At 41.1% G+C, this 17,464-nt stretch overlaps 1 protein-coding gene across 1 annotated transcript in view; it reads right to left on the reverse strand.

Moving 5' to 3' along the window:
- Adamts9 (ADAM metallopeptidase with thrombospondin type 1 motif 9) overlaps window positions 1–17,464 on the reverse strand; it is a 158,423-nt gene that overhangs the window by 133,830 nt on the left and 7,129 nt on the right. The gene's annotated exons all lie outside the window — the stretch shown is intronic.

The following is a 17,464-nucleotide window of genomic DNA, read 5'->3' on the forward strand; positions in this document are numbered from 1 at the left end:
TAATGAAAGACACTATCTCAAAAAAAAAAAAAAGATACAGAACATCTATGGTAGATACCTAAAACATTGACCTTTAGCTCCCAGAGGTACACATGCGCACACATGTACACACATACACACGTGCATGCATACCTGAATGCACATATACATGCACCCACATGCATATGTGCATATACAAGAACACATACACACATTCACACAAAAAATAAGTAAATAAAGTGCCTCTATAGTCAAATGACATACTAAATAAACTACAGACTATGAGCTGTATAACTAGAACCCAAGCTATACTCTCTCTGAAATGCCTACATGTCTGAGACTAGCTTCCCTGGGAAGCTTTAGGTGATGTACTCTGGTTACTCTACAGTATCAGGTCTGGTTTAAGGGAAATGGCAGCATGTAGTTCCTTCCATTGGGTAACAAAATCCTTATTAGGATTTAAATGGTTGTCATTCATTGTTCTTCATCATGGATAGACTAAAAGCCAATTTTATAACAGAGTTTGAAGGAGGAGAAATTATATTCCTTTTTAAATGTTGTTTTTGAAAGTCAATAATAGCAGAGGGGGGCGATGTCTGACAGGCAACAGGCTAACAGATAAAACAAAAGGCATTAGAAAACACAGAATAAAATATTCTATTTCTTTATCCAGTGGCCATAACAAGTGAAATAGAAGAACAGAGTCACTGCCATTTGATGTCTCTGAACTTGCAATTGATTCATTTCAATGATCAGTAAAGGAAGCAGATCAGGGCAGAGTGTGGGCCAGGAGCTGGGACTGCAGCTTATGGCAGGGTAGCTCAATGAATCTCTAGGTCTCCTGGATTCCAGTCTTTGGAAACTGTGGTCTATGGGGCAGCAGCCCTGGAAGGAACTGGAAGCTTACTGGAAAGGAGCCTCTTCTATCCTACCAAGGACTGTGTGTGTGTGTGTGTGTGTGTGTGTGTGTGTGTGTGTGTGTGTGTATGTATGTGTGTGTGTGTGTGTACCCATGGAAGCTTGGAAGCTAGGCTTAAACTGTTCCTGAAGTGCTTCATAGTATGTTCAAATTCTGAAATGCACTATTCAATTTTAATATCACCAATCAAAGACAAAACACATTTTGAATAAAACTTGATTTAATCAGTTACCTTGCTTATCAGTTCACAAATGTGCATTCATTTTATAATGACAAAGAAGAATTGTATAACTAAGAAGTATGCTTCAGTGGTTAAGACATGAGAAATAATTCCTTTTATCAATACCAAACCAATACAAATCAAAGGGATAAATTCTGAGTGGTTTCATATTTGAAGGGTCCAAATACTTGACAATTATAACTACTTGCTTAAAAAGTTAAGCCCAAGATGTACACTGGGCCTACATGAACATTTTGATTATTAAAATGGTAAAGTTATTTCAAACTGTCAAACATGTCCTGTGCATTGCAACTATAGATAACACAGTTAACCCAAAGCCCAGGACTTGAGAGAATGCAATATTGGACATTTTATCCTAAACTCTCTTTCAAGCATATTCCCAGTATACCAATGCCATATGAGCTAAGCTGTCACTCAAGTTTCATAGCAATGTATGAATATAGAGCAGATACTAATTAAGCACCTAAAATAGGCCAGGAACCATACTGTTGTGTATTTTAGTTTTGTACATAATCTCACATACTACACTATTTTCAAACTGAGAAAATGACCTCTGTTTTATAGATAAGTAAATTAATACCAAGAAGCTGAGCAGCTGGCCAAAGTTACATACATAACAGTGCACACAGGTAGGAGGGCTCAGACACATATCTGACCAGCACCCTAAACTGTGCTCTTGGCATTTGGCAAGATTTTTCAACAGCTAAAGATTAAAACCAGTGTATAGTTTGATTAACCATTACCAAAAGGAAGCTGAACTGGGAACTGGATAGTAGTAACCAGTGGACATTTTTTAAGAGAGTTTGCTTTTTACATGAAGTAAGTGAGACGCGTAAGAATGAAAATTACTTCATACAATTAAGAAAATATGTTATCTGTTTCATAGGAAATACTCCCTGCTTAATGCCATGTGTGAATGTCCTTTTGTGGGGGTGGGGTGGGGGAGGGACATGTGTTCACATGCATGGAGGCCAGCAGACAACTGTATAGTTCCCCAAGAAACACAGTCTCTCTCTGAAACCTAGCGCTCTCCAAGAAGGGAAGACAGGCTAGCCAATGAACCCCAGAGATCTGCCTGTCTCCATGTCGACATTGCTGGGGTCACAAGTACACACCACTACACTCAAGTTTTTCTTTGCCATGTGAGTTCTAGGATTGAACTCAGGTCCCTCTGCTTACTGACTATGCCAGGGCTTATAATTTGAACTTTCCTAAGGTTTTGACCTTTGAGTCTTTAGAAGACACTGTGTAGGACTTCATCAGTTAAGCGACAGCTATCAGTCACAGTGACTTTAGTCATGTGACACTCAGAACAAGAACATGTGTAGAGTAGAAGGCAGAGGGGCAGTTGCTTCAGGCTAGGGCTGTAGTTAGGGAGAGACGAGGAAAGGGCACCTAAAGAGGCAGTGACTTAAGCTTGAACTGAGCTAAACCCCGACTAAGATTTTCACCTATTGGTGGATATACCTCAAATGTTGATTTATACATTAAATGAGTGATGAGTTGATTTTGTAGTCTGCCAATTCACTGAAATTTTGGGAAAGGACATTCTGTACAGGCTTCCATCTGCCCAGGGATTAAAGCAATCGTTGACAGATAAGACTTTCTAAAACCAAAAAGGTTCTGTACAGCAAAAGAAATAATCAACTGGGTGAAGAGGAAGTCCAAAGAATGGGAGAGTATCTTTGCCCACTATACATCTAATATACAATTAATATCCAGAATATATAAGGAACTCCAAAAATGGAGCAAAGTGACCCAATTAAATAATGGGCTAGCGATCAGAACAGATTATTCTCAAGTGAAGAAATAACAATGGCTAAGAAATATCTCAAAAAGTGTTTAACATCTTCACCAATTAAGAGATTGAGATTCAGACTACTCTGAGATCTCATCTTACACCAGTTAGGATAGCTAAGATCGGCAAAACAAGCAACAACAAATGCTAGCAAGGAATGGTGACAGGGAAAATTCATTGTTGGTGGGAGTGCAAACTCTGTAAATCAGTGTGGACAAATCTCAAAAGAGGTAAAAATAGATCTGCCACATAGCCCAACTATACCACTTGCTGGCATGTGGCCAAAGGACTTGACATCCCACTCCACAGACACTTGTTCAGCCAGTTCATTGCTATTCTCTTCACAATAGCCAGGAAATGTAAACAACCTACTGTCCTTCACCTGGTGATAGATAGTCAAAATGCAGTACATATCCAGCTGTAAAGAAAAATGAAATCACAAAATTTACAGGTAAATGAATGGAATCAGGAAACATACTGAATGAAAGTTGGGCGTGGTGGCACACGTTTTTAAAGCCTGCACTAAGGAGGCAAGCCAATCTCTGAGTTTGAGGCTAGCCTAGTCTATAGATAGTTCCAGCATAGTCAGAGCTAAGCAGAGAAACTGTCTTGAAAACCAAAACCAAAACCAAACAAAATATTATACCGAATGAGGCATGCTAAATCCAGAGGGACAAATGCCGCATGTTTTTTCCCCTCACATGTGCGTCTTAGCTCCAAATCTTTAGATGTAGAGTATGCTTGGAGTAACTGCAGAAACCAGGGAAATAAGGGACCACAGTGAGTGGAGAGGAAGGGGAAGAAGGAGATATAGGGAAGGGACTAGCAGGCTGCAGGTGCTATGAAGAGGGAAATGGGGAACACAGAACAGGGAGTAAAAATTGCCTGGGAAGTGAAGTGGGGAGTGTGTGTGTGACACACACACACACACACACTCACACACACTCACACACACTCACACACACACACACATGCAGGAGTAGTACTTCTGGTCACATGGTAACTCTACATTTTACATTTTGAACAGCTACTAAGTTGTTTTCCAAAGTGGCTGCCTAGTTTTCTTGTCTCATTCTAAAAAATAAATTTAATTGCATTATTGTATAAGTATGGGCATATATATGCTGTGGCACTCACACAGAGGTCAGGGGACAGCTCCCAGGATTTGTTTCTCTAATACCATTCAGAATCAAGATCAAGCCTCCAGGTCCATTCAGTTTGCCTCCTGAGGTTTGAAATAAAACCCCCAGAAACAAGCTCTCTTTTTATCTGTCTTTTGTTCTTTAAGCAGTATTGAAAAGTCAATCCCATTTACTTTATCCAATAGCTTATAAGACACCTGACCTCATTCAAACCCTCCAAAAATGTATTGATTCTTCTAAGAATCAAGCCCATGTCTCAGAAAGTTAGTATTTACCAATACCAATCTCACATAGACATGTACACAGATTCCTTGATGGGTGTGGTGGTACACACTGGTAATCCCAGTATTTGCAAAGTGGAGCCAGGAGGATCTAGTGAAACCAACTTGGGTTACATGTTTTACAAAACCAACTAAAATGATAGACACACACACACACACACACACACACACACACACACACACACACACACACACACACACGGGGGGAGGGAGGGAGGGAAAGAGAGAAGGAGGGAGGGAGGGAGGGAGCGAGGGAAGGAGGGAGTGAGTGAGGGAGGGAGGGAGAGAGAAAGAGACTGAAATTTTCTGCCAGGCAGTGTGTTTTCTCTGTGACTATACTATAGTCTCTAAAATTCTGAATGGCAATGACCAAACCTAAGTTAATGTTGGTGTTTGCAATCATTTTGGCTTCAATTCTGTCAAAAGCCAAGTTCTAATGCTTCTCTGACCACCAAAGTACTGGGACTCTAAGAACTCACACAGTGAGAATGTGTGAGCAAGCTCCTCCTGACCTCAGGCACATCCCTGTCTATCTGTTCTCCCCCTTGGAGGGATAATGGGCGTTTATGAGTTGCGACATGCTAACTCCTGCCTGGTGTGCTAGAAGGAGTAAATAAATCCTGTCATTATTCATGTTTGCTATTTTTAAACCAGTCATAAAATTATAATATGAGTTAGATTTTAAAAGGAACTATTTAAGGTAGAGTGACTAAGTGCACTTAAAAATAATGTTCTGGCTTGGAATAATAATTTCAAAGACGTTGTTGGTCCTCATGAGTAGGACAGAGGAGTAGAGCATTCCACTCTTCATTCCTGACATCTGATTGGACCTTATTGTCCGAGGAGAAGGAGGGGGACAGCCAGAGGTGCTGAGGGTGAGCTTCCATCTCCAAAATGAGCAGAAAAAACAATCCTGCTTCCATTTAAATGGTGTTTGACAATTAAATAAGAAAGGACTTATAAGAAACATTTCTTACAAATTAGAAGTTCAAAATACCTTCCAGAATACCTGTCTTGTGCCTAAGCAAGTTGAAAAGTAACCACAAAATAAGTATAAAACAGTTTAACCCTAAATAGTCTAATATTATAAACATTTAAGATTGCATCATTATGAAAAAGAAATATTCTACAACCAAAATTTTTTGGATATTCGATCATATTTTGGTGAAAACATTTTAGGTATTCAAGGAAGTGCTCATGGTGCTACTAAAAAATTGGAGTTACACACACACACACACACACACACACACACACACACACACACACACACACCCTTGTTACTCAGTGGCTACTCACCAAAGTGTTTCTGCCAACCAAACTGAGCAGAGTCAATTGGAACACTAATGGTAACATTTGGCAGGTTAATTACTGCTGTGCATTTTCATAAGGCTTATCAAATTTTGACCTAGTGTTGTTAAGACATCCTGGCTTCATTGTCTTGGTGGGCTGAGGAATCACATAGCAAGAGCCAAAGGGAGGATTCAAGAACAAAGCCCATTCCCCTTCTGTTCCACCTGAACTTGACCAAGTGAAGGAAGACAGGAAACCATCATTAGTGTTTCCCACTTAGATCCTGGACTTAGGTCTTGGTTTCTACTCCTGCTCTAACTCAATACTAGCTGCCCTTCCTTGGATAATTTCTGGCCTGGAAACCTCAGATTACTCATCAGCAAAATAAAGATAATAATGAAATATAAGAGAATTATAGATATTAAAGAAGATGATACATCTAATTCTTCTAAAGCAGGGCCCAGTTCCCAGGAAAGCATTAAATACCCCCACTTAACACTGTAAGACAAAGGGTACTGTTAAAGTTAACATTGTAAGACAATGGGTACTGTTTTAGTTAACATTGTAAAAAGATGGGTAATGTTAGAGTTAACACTGTAAGAGGATGAGTATTGTTATAGTTAACACTGCAAGACAATGGGTACTGTTAGAGTTAACATTGTATGAAGATGGATAATGTTATAGTTAGTACTATAAGAGGATGAGTACTGTTATAGTTAACACTGTAAGACAATGGGTACTGTTTTAGTTAACATTGTAAAAAGATGGGTACTGTTATAGTTAACACTGTAAGACGATGGGTACTGTTTTAGTTAACATTGTAAAAAGATGGGTACTGTTAGAGTTAACACTGTAAGAGGATGAGTATTGTTATAGTTAACACTGCAAGACCATGGGTACTGTTATAATTAACATTGTAAGAAGATGGGTGTTGTTATAGTTACCACTGTAAGAGGGTGAGTACTGTTATACTGACAGTATAGAAGAGACTCTACACATTAATGCATTAGAATTAGAAATCTTCAAGTGAACAGTTCTACAACAGAGAGAATCTTATAAAAAGACCAAGGCTGGAAGGGAAGTTAGAGAGGAGGGAAGATCTGAAGGCATGAGTCATCAGTCTGCTTGCATGGGGTTTGGACAAGTGCGTAAGAACTGGCAGTGAGAAGACACAGGCTGAGCTCTAACTGGTTGTGACACTAATCTCTACTGCCATCATGGCTGGATTTTGAATCAGCAAGGAGACACCATGGGCAGTTGAGAGGCTGTTTCCAGAGAGGCTTATCTGAAAGAGGAAGGCTTACCTGAAGTGTGATTGGCACTACCCCATGGGCTGGGGTCAGAGACTGAAGCAAAAGGAAGAGTGTGGAGCCACTTGACCTAATCTCTCTTGCTTCTGAGTCTGCAGTGTGAGCGGCTGCCTTGTGCTTCTGCTGCCATGATGCTCTGTAGCCCTTTGACTATGACCAAAATGAAGGCTTCTCTCTGTAAGTTCTTTCCCCAGGTGCTCTGACACAGCAAGAAGAAAAGTAACTAATGCACCGTCCTGGGTCATTGTAACAAATTTCTTAACCGTCCCTGGAGCTGGGGACAGCACCTTCCCCAGTATCCTGGCCTGGTTCTAAAGAGTTGTTTTTTTCTTTCCTTTTTTATTATTCACATATGTGTGCACGTGTGCACCAAGCTACACATGTACATATGTTTTCATATGTGTTGACAGAGGTCGGCATCCAGTCTCTTCTCTGTGTCATTTTCTCACTCAACCTGGTCCTCACCAATTTGTCTCCATCCCCCCGTGCAGACATTACAGACATAGGCTGCTGAGTCTGGCTTTTTGGTGTGAGTGCTGGCGATCTGAGCTCACATACACATTATTTTATGGCAAGCACTCACCAACCAAGTCCTCTTTCCAACACCCATCCCCTATTTTGTTATTCTTAATATATTTTGTATCTATTTAGCTCTTTCAGGGACAATCTGAATGAACTAAAGGATGAAAATTTTCCCCTGTAGGTTTGAGGCAGATTCCTGAACAATCCTACAAGTTCATTCTTAATTTTCCTCACACTTAGATCCGAACTTCATTTTGCTCCTGCTTTTAAACATCTTCTTCCTGGGCACCATCCACAAGCAGCTTTCCCTTGTGCCATACCGCAGAAAGGATACAGGCTGAAAACTGGGGTCTATGTTGTGGTCCTAAAAATGCCATTCATTCTAGCTCAGGGCCTTGATCCTCTCAGCACAAAGAAAGGGAGTAGGACAGAAGTTCATTATGTAAGATAGAAGTGGACAAGCAAAATCAAATGAAGTCCTTAGTTTCAAGTGGGTAAAAATCCAAGACTCTTGGCTACTGTCAGTCTCGGAGACAGTATTATGAATTGCATGACTTTGACACCATGTGTTAGAGACTTGGTTAGTTTGGCCTAATTGAAGTGGGGGGTGGGGAATTTTCAAGGTCTTTAGGTCACCCAAAAGGGATTACTTTTTGTAGAATCTAAACCAGTTCTCACACGAGTGACCCTAAGCCCTAAACTGCCCTATAGCTGCTTCGCTAGTGGCCTGATCTGTCTCCCACTTTCTCTTCTGTCATGATGCTGATTTCTGTTGTGCTTTTACCAAAGTCCTAGCTAGTAGCTTCCCAGGTTGTAACCTATTTCCTTTATATCCCATCCACACTCAGCCATTTTATTACAGTAACGAAAGCAAGACTCACAGAGAAGATATGGATAAAAACAAACATCAGCAGGGTAGGATAAAATGATTGCAAAGTAAAGACCACAATAAAAGAGATGGTTTTTAGCTAATATTAAATTATATTGAAGGCGACATAGTGCATTTGTCTCTGTTACCCACCGGGGAGGTTTTTTGTTTGTGTATTGTTGTTGTGTACCTGCTAACACACATGATGGTTTTTGAAAATCACCTTTATGTTCATCTAATCTGGCATTATAATAGGAGAACATCAAATGTGATGGTTAGCAGTCAGCTTCAATGAGAGAAAGTGGTGTACAGGTAAAGAGCCTTTGGGAGTAGCCTTAAATTCTCTGCAGATCAGGGAGTGGGGACTTCCAGGAACAATGGAACTATGTGATTGTTTCTCCTCCTGCCCAAAGAGCGTGTGGCTGGGAGGGACCTGCTTCCACTGCCCAGTCCTCTACCCAGTCTGTCTCAAGGCTGCTCTGGCTCCTTTGCTCTGCCTGCATGCACACTGTTCACAGGTACAGAACAGCACCCTTGTATTTGTAGGTGCGCAGCTGACGTCACCCACATTCCTAGCACAGTGGCTGAACACTGAAAGCCACATTGCTGGACACCAGCCAGAAATAAAAACACCAACATACCTATCCTGTTGTAGGAAATGCTTGTGACTAGCAAGCCCTAAATAAGCCCGCCCTGTTCCATTTCTCTCCACCTATGTCGTGCCAAGCCCCTGACTTTGGCTGCTGTGGAGGTAGGTCCATGAGAGTGTGGACTCTACAGTGTCTGAAGTTCTGTCAGTCACAGGAAGACGCTGCCTGTGAAGCATGTGTCTGCAAATGATGGGGCTTTCTGAAGAGACAAGCCTCAGCCCAGGGGACGATAATCACAAAGGCCATGTCTGATAAGGGGATCAAATCCAGAATATATAACCATCTCTCAAGCTTCAATCATGAGGAAAAAAAGCCTTCCAGTTTTTAAAAATTGCATAAAATGTATGAAGTTATTTCATCAAAGACACATGAATGACGAATAACCCCAAGCACAGAGGCTCTCCATCAGCAGTCAGGAGAGAATGCAAATTGAGACTTCACAGCAACTCTACTCTGTCCTACTAGAATTGCTAATAAATAAATAAGTAAATAAAAATACACAAAATAGCAAGTTGTGGTAAGGACCCAGAAAATAGACTTTCACATCCTACTGCAAAATGACACACAACTTTGTAAACTGGTACTTTCTTACAAATTATATACACATTTATCATATAAGCCAGCCTCTCCAAGGCATTCATACAACCGAAATGAAAACTATATCCATACAAAGATCTGTACTCAAATGTTTAGAATGGGTTTATTTGCAATAGAGAAAAAAAACAGCATTCATCAACTATATAATGGATGAACACTATATTCATAAAATGGAACACTACTCCATAGTGAAAAAGATGACTGACTGAATGACTGACTGGTAAAGCCCTCTGTGTGGATGGATCCCAAATGCAATGAACTTGCTGACCCTGTTTATATAATATTTTGGAAAAAGTGAGACTAATATTATGACACGATACTATTTGCTAGACTCATAGGATTGTATGGTAAGAAGATGAATCATAGAACATACAAGTTGTACCTTAATATAGAATGGAAAGGGAAACACTAGGAAACTCTAGAGGAAAAGAACAAGTTCTCTAAAATTCAGAGCAGAAAAATTCTAAGGTCATATAAAAATCAGCTGGAACCCTTCCCAGATACCAACTGTGTTTTAAAGTGCTCTATTCTAATATCACTTGAGATTAGGTAACCAATAAAAAAGGAAGACTCCCTCCAACACAGCCTTCACTTGGATCTGCTCTCTGGTAAAATCGACCAGCCCCAGTGCATCCCAGACTCAGCAGCTTCCCTGACTACCTGTCTGTCTGTGGTATTTCCTATTTATTAAGGATTTGCATTTGCATTTACATAGAGTAGTTCATGCAGACATCTGGTCCAGCATAAAAAAAGGACACATGAGAAAAATTCACCCACAAATGATTCACCTAGGAATGCCTACAACTCTGTAACAGTCTGTTTATCATGAAGAACCAAAACTTGATGGATATGAAGTTGTGAATTTCAAATCTCCACGGAAGGATCAATAGCCACTATTAGGCCAATGATCTTACTCCCTCCTATAAAGAGACCCTATAATGTCTTATTTGGAAATAACCCATCCTGGGTGAAGCCTGAAGGAAGGATCCTTATATTAACTCCCAAGAGCTCTGTTCCTGTATTCTTTGGTTCCTTCTAGAGAAAGATGTGCATCCACACCCATTTCAGGTGGTTCTGGGAAGATGACAACATTAGCAAGCAGCTCCATTAGTTGGCCCCTTGGCAACAGAGAGAAGTTTCTGAAGTACAGCAGGAACTCCAAAGATCCTGCTGGGCAAGAGACAGGAACTACCTGAGGCTGGCAGCAGTGATGGAAGTACACAATCCCCTGGCTACCTTTCTGGGTTCAGAAACTCAAGGTGCTCTATCTAAGAAGGGGACAGGAGAGTCCTTTTCACATCAGTGAGAAAAGCCACATTGTCAAGTCCAAACTTAGTTCACTGCTTTACATTTCCATTCTCAAACTAGCTCTGCTGGGAAATCACAGGTGAGGGACTATCCTGAATGACAAAGAAGTGGGAAGAAATGCTGTGAGTTGAGAATGTTTCCTTTAGTAGGAAACTGAAAACAAGAGACACCAAAATAAACAAAGCTGGAAACAGCCCAATGCTAGGGAGGTGGCTCAGTAGATAAAGGTCTTACCAGCAAATGTGAAGCCACAGTTCATACCCCTAACACCCATACAGATGCTGAATGGGCATGGAAGCCTCTCTGTAAACCCAGAATTTGGGAGGCAGAGATCCCCAGGACAAGCTTGTGAGCTAGACTAGAGTAATGGAGTTGGTGAGCTCCATGTCTAGCAAGCAATCCTGCCTCCATCAAGGAAGTGGAGAACAACTGAGGAAACCTCTGGCTTCTATACACAAGAGCACATATGTTTACACATACGTGCACATATGTGAGTCCACACATGTGAACACACGCTTATATACATGTGTGCCACACACATAGGCACAACAACAACGCCCAACCACGCTGCCTTTTGGGCTTCACTAAATCCCTCCAAAAAGGGGGCCATCCGAGGTCCTGTGTGGTACCTGGTCTGTGGTTGAGGGCTGCTTCCGTCTTCAAATTATTCTAGCAGCATACTGACCAGGATGGGGAAAAATGGACCAGGTGGAGCAAATCTAAAACTACACTGCACCTGTAACATCATCAACGATGACACATGAACACTGCCGAAGATGCAGCAACCCCACACAATGTGCAGACTTCACTGAGCTCACAGTCTAACCAAACAGAATTGGGAGACAAGAAGGAACAGCTTAACGTAGGTGCTGTTCAGGTGTGGAAGAACCAGTGTTAATTATGCTCACCACAGTACATGCATTTCAGTTACACAGAAGAATATCCTTAGTTTTCCATGTTGGAATATTTAGAGACGGAAAGTCGTGTATCTTGAATGGGCTTTAAAACACCCCAGCAAAAAGCAAACAAACAGGAAGTAAGTGTGGAAATTCTTGGTCTCTATTAAATGTAGATGGTGGTCATTTTGCTATCATCTCTATTTACACTTGAATATGTTCACAAAATGGAGCCAGATGTAGGGGGGCACACCTACAATGTTAGACTTTGGGGTCTAAGAGTGAAAGATCAAATTGGAGGCCAGCCTGGGCTAGATAATGACACTGAGAGAACAAATAAAAGAAGAAGCCATTCACTCTTACATCCAAAGTCCCCCATTGTACTACTGTCCAGGGACTTATCTGGAGACCTGCACAATGATTGAGGGAGCATGTGCATTAGAAGTTGCTTGTTCTTATTCCATAGGGTGAGAGATGGAGAGGAAAAGGGACTGCTATAATGTCCACTGAAGGAGAATTGGTTCGGTTTTAGCCCAAGACCCTGATTAGCCCACCATGGATCACAATTAACCCAGACACTGGTCAGCTGCCTTGGAATTGTACATAGAAAGTCCCCTGGGGAAATCTTGAGTGCTGTCTTTCACTTTGGGGCCTGACTCACAGGGATGCTAATCTAATCAGTGGATTGATGCTAAATTGTTACTGGGAACCAGAAGTTAACCTGTAACAAGCAGACACTCCAACAGGGGCATGCTGGAGTCACAAAGCCACTGGGTGTCATTAGAGTCTTGGTGAGAAGCTGGAACACCAAGCTCCTCAAATCAAACCAGACTCTAATTAGGCAAGTCTACAATCCGTCCAAGAACTGTAATTCCTATGATTGTGGTTTAATTCATGAAAGAGAAGGCCTAGAAATCTTCCAACTAGACCAGACCTAAGGTTTAGGGAAAATCTAAGCTTATGAGTGTAGTGACCTTGGACAGCTCTACTTCATGAACTCCTGTGTTCCAGTTTTTTCACCAACAAACAGAAGTTGTTTGAAGAATTAGAACATACAATCCACAAGAGTTGCTCACAAGGCTCTACTTTGTCTGGGGGTTTGTACTCAGTTAATGGTTGGTAGGGTTGAGAAACATTTACTCATGGTACTGGTGCTTATTCTCCTGTAAACCTCCCTTCATTCACCCTCTGTAGGCAGCCCTAATGAAACCCACTGGGTCATTACAAAGCGGAGTTGGAAAGCATGGAAATAGAAAAGGGACTCGTAGGGAAAAAGGAAAAGAGTCAGTGGAAAAGTGGGGGACAACAGAGAGTAAGGGGGGTGAATGTCATTGTATTACATGTCATAACAATATCTACTATGTATAATTAGCATATAGTAATAAAAGCAAAAGACAAACAAAATCTCATATAATCTGCGTAAAGACTTGGAACCATGTAGGATGCATGGTCAACACAAGCCATAGGAATCTCGTTTGAACATTGGACATTAGATGCAAACCAAAGAAGATGCTCTACAAATTTAAGTCACAAAGGATTTGGTAGCTGGGCATGATGGCTCCCGCCTGTAATCTCAGCCATGAGAGAAGGAGCAGAGGCTCAAGGAGAGGCTACGCCATATAGGAACAACCTGTCTCACCAAAGTGGGGAGGAAAAAGAATGTCCTAGAAAGCAGTGTTTTCAGTCAAGTCTGACTCCTAGTACAGAACAAATGGAGGTGTAAGCCCACTTCCTACCATCAATGTGATATTGGACATTTACTCAACTTCTCTGAGCTGTGCTTTTTCTCAATTGTTAGATAGGGATAATATGACCTCCCCACGATGATGATATGAACATATTCTATGATAAGTTGAAGTACATGGCATAGTGATCCATCATGCACATGAGAGTCTGATGTGATGGCCTGAAATGTGTTGACTGGCCACCTCTAAGCTTGCACTCTTGAGGGTCCAACCAAGTAGTTATGGTACAAACTGACTAGTGCCCCGTGGTCAGTCCAAGAGGCAGCTGACCTGAGCTGAGAGAGAGACTCAACCTTGACCAGCCACGTATGTCTCAGAGAAGTAAACACAAACAGGGCTTTCATCTGTCTTATTGTGACAAGTCTACTTAAAAGTAGCTGGCCAATCTCTAGCTGTAAGGGATTAAAATCAGGTGGGTCCAATTTTTTGACAAAGTTCATACTCAAGAACCATGAAGTTTAACCACACACACACACACACACACACCTCTCTCTCTCTCTCTCCCTCCCCCCCTCCATTTTAGGTAAGCTCCTTGCTTTGGGAATGTATCCTCAGGTTCACTTGGCCAGTGGACTGTAGGTTGGACACACTTGATAAATCTTGTGGAAAGTACTACTGAATAATACCAAAAAAATAAAACAACAACACAAAGAGTAAACTTTAAAAAACAAAGATTGCCTATGTTCTTTATAACCAGAAACAATCACTTCCCATTGTGCTTCTTCTAAAGATTAATTTTACTTGCACACAATGTTATATTAAGCTATAGTTGTATTATTATGTAATATATGTTAATTATAAATATACAGTTATTGGTCAACTATTATTAGTGTGGCTCACTGGCCACTTGAACCCCAGGATACAACACCCAGCACAAAATTATAAACACAGATAAACTATCATTTTTAAAAGCTGAGAAGTTACAGGTGTTCATCGTCTGTGTTTTCACTAAATATGAACTTCCCAATATATTAAATCTGCACCCTCATTTGTAATGGTCGCACATCAATCCTATGTTGGCAAGGTATTGTATTTGTCTTTCTTCTTCCTGGGGTACTTGTTTGCAGTTCTTTCCTACGATAACTAGCATTGAACGGTTCGTAAACACCACTGTCTGACTATTTCTTTAGATGTGGTATTGATGGGTCAAAGAGCACTTGATTCTCATTGTTCTAGTGGGGGTGGGGGAAGCTGACCTTGGTGTGATGGGAGGCTGAAGGAGAAACTTTGGTAACAGAAAACAGTATCTTACAGGTCCAGATAGACAAACAGTCTCTCTCTCACTTGCCTACCAGCAAGTCTGATTAGCTCACTGATGAGAACTAATCCTCCTGTGAAAGGTTCAGGGTCAAAGAGAAACAGAGCTTGGGGATGGGGAATTGGTAAAATGTTAGCTGTGCATGCATGAGGACCTGAGTTCTGTCCCTGAGCCCACGATAAAAAACCGACTTGTTGTGCAAGTTTGTAATCCCAGAACTGGGAAGATGGAGACAGAAGGATTCCTGAGGCTCACTGACAAGGCAATCTAGCCAAGTTGACAATTTCCTGGTTTAATGAGAAATAAAGAGAGCAATGGAGGAAACCTGATGTTAACTTCTAGCCTTTACAAGCATCTGCACATACATGCACACACCCCAATCAACACACACATAACCACACACACAAACACAACACAACACACACACACACACACACACAAAGAGAGAGAGAGAGAGAGACAGAGGCAGAGACAGAGAGAGACAGAGAACAGGACCTGTGCTTTACCTGGAAGCAAGCAGTGGAAATGACTCACAGAAACAACAATATGCTTTCTGAGCCTGCCACGGAGGCCCCTGGGATGAAGGGAGGTGGACCAAGAGCTCAATAAACCTATCCCTACTCTCTAAAAGGCATGCCACAGGAAGACAACACCCGACTCTCCATTGTGAATCCCAATGGCCTTGAAAACAGAATGAAAGAACAACAACAACCCCCCCCAAAAAAACACAACAACAATCAAAAACCCCAAAACCAAAAACCTTGTAGATATACATCTAAGGAGTCAATATGCATATACAATGACCTCAAAATAAAGCTAAGTCAGAAAGGGCAGACACTAGGCCTAGAGAAGCTTTCCATCAACCAAATACTACACTGGGTGAAGAGGAAATAAGTAGACAGGAAGTGCTCTCAGTCCCACCACTGGTGGGCACAATGCTTTTGGACAGGTCTCATAATGGATTTACAACGTGTTTACTGCAAAGTTACAAGTGATTGCATCTGGGTTTGGTGTTTGCAGTCTCCCTTCCTTTACCATGATGTTATCTTCCATGTTTTCATGACCTTCCCTTTCTTTTTCTTTTTCATCTTCCAGCCTCTGAATGCCTACCATCTGCTAACCCCTGTCCGGTCCCCTTTATTACTTTATGCTCAGTTCTGAACACACCTGGGCAAGTTCACGGTACTTTTACTTGATATTCTATAATGCGATTCAGGTCACACACAGCAGAATAGGGACGGGTTTCTAGTTTTTTCATCATGACATAGAAGAGTTGCTCAATAAGTGCTTGATGGCTTAGTGAATAAAAATTCACACAGAGCTTCACCTTGCTTTGTAAATCTATGGTTTCCACCACATTAGACTCCTTCACACATTATTTTGAATACATTATCTCAGTCTCTTTTCTGAAAACGAGACCTACATCAAGAATCGGAAGTGATCAAGGTATACAGCCCATTTGTATGAAGCAGGGCAATAGTCATGCGGCCGGCCCTGCTGAGAATCCCACAATCCAGCAACTAAAATGGGACACATACTCTGTGTGGGGCTTCCAGAGGCCACCTGCAGACTTGGGCAAGGACAAGTTCCAATAGGTGTTGGATATATGGTATATTGCTCCTGAAAATAAGCAGTCAACTCCACACCCTACACTCTGATTCCCTCTTCCCTCTTCCATCTACAGCTGGGTGTTGAACTAGACATGACTACTGAAGATTCTTACAGCTCGAATATTCTACTGCTCTAAAGATTAGGAAGAATTACCATGAGAACGTGAAGTCCTAAGGGTACAAGCCACATGTGTCAGAGGGTGACTAATTTCTTAAATTCAGCTTTAGCAGTGACACTCTAATTTACCTGAATATCCCAATTGGTTGGAAACTTACTAAACCTGCTAATATGACTCCAGCCTTTTGTCTGAGAGACATGGATTGGTTGGTTTCTTTGTTTTAACTAGGAAGAAGAACATCCGATCATAGATTAAACTTTCAGTGCATTAAATACAAGTACCATGTCTATGTCTTTCAAACACATTAATTAGACAGAAGGGAAGAATCATGTATTTCCCTTCTATCCCATGTAAACATGCTTAAAATATGTACTTTCTAATATGTATTTGAGAAATTAAAATAAGCCTAACTTACTATAGTAAATAAAAGAAATGAAGACAAATGTTCTAGTTACTAAACTAGCTGGTACCTAGCAGGCTCATCACTACTCCAGCTCCTGGAACTATTGTTTCTGAGGACAAGTACCCAATACCAACTTTTGGACTTTTCCTTTGCCTTTTCCCTCTGTAGACAAAAAGTTTCAATATATAGAGCAGACAGTCCTGGAAGTCACAAAGTAGCCCAGGCTAGCCTTGAACTTGTGATCCTCCAGGTGTGTGCCACCACGTCTGACTCCTTCATTCCTTTGCAGAGACTAAATAACAGTGATTACAGTTATATCCCACCTTGATCAGATAGTGAGAACACAAAAATGGATGTAATAAGCCCAACGACCTACAATTCTATATATACTCTTGCTATTGACTACTTTCAGATTATAAATAGACATCATTATCTTTTAAGATTCACTTTTTGAAATAACACCTCTAGCAGGGATGAAGACATGAGACACCATCACTGTGAGAAATCCTGACACAGAATGAAGATGAC

Source organism: Mesocricetus auratus, unplaced genomic scaffold (assembly GCF_017639785.1).
Source record: "Mesocricetus auratus isolate SY011 unplaced genomic scaffold, BCM_Maur_2.0 Super-Scaffold_100676, whole genome shotgun sequence".
Taxonomy (NCBI): domain Eukaryota; kingdom Metazoa; phylum Chordata; class Mammalia; order Rodentia; family Cricetidae; genus Mesocricetus; species Mesocricetus auratus.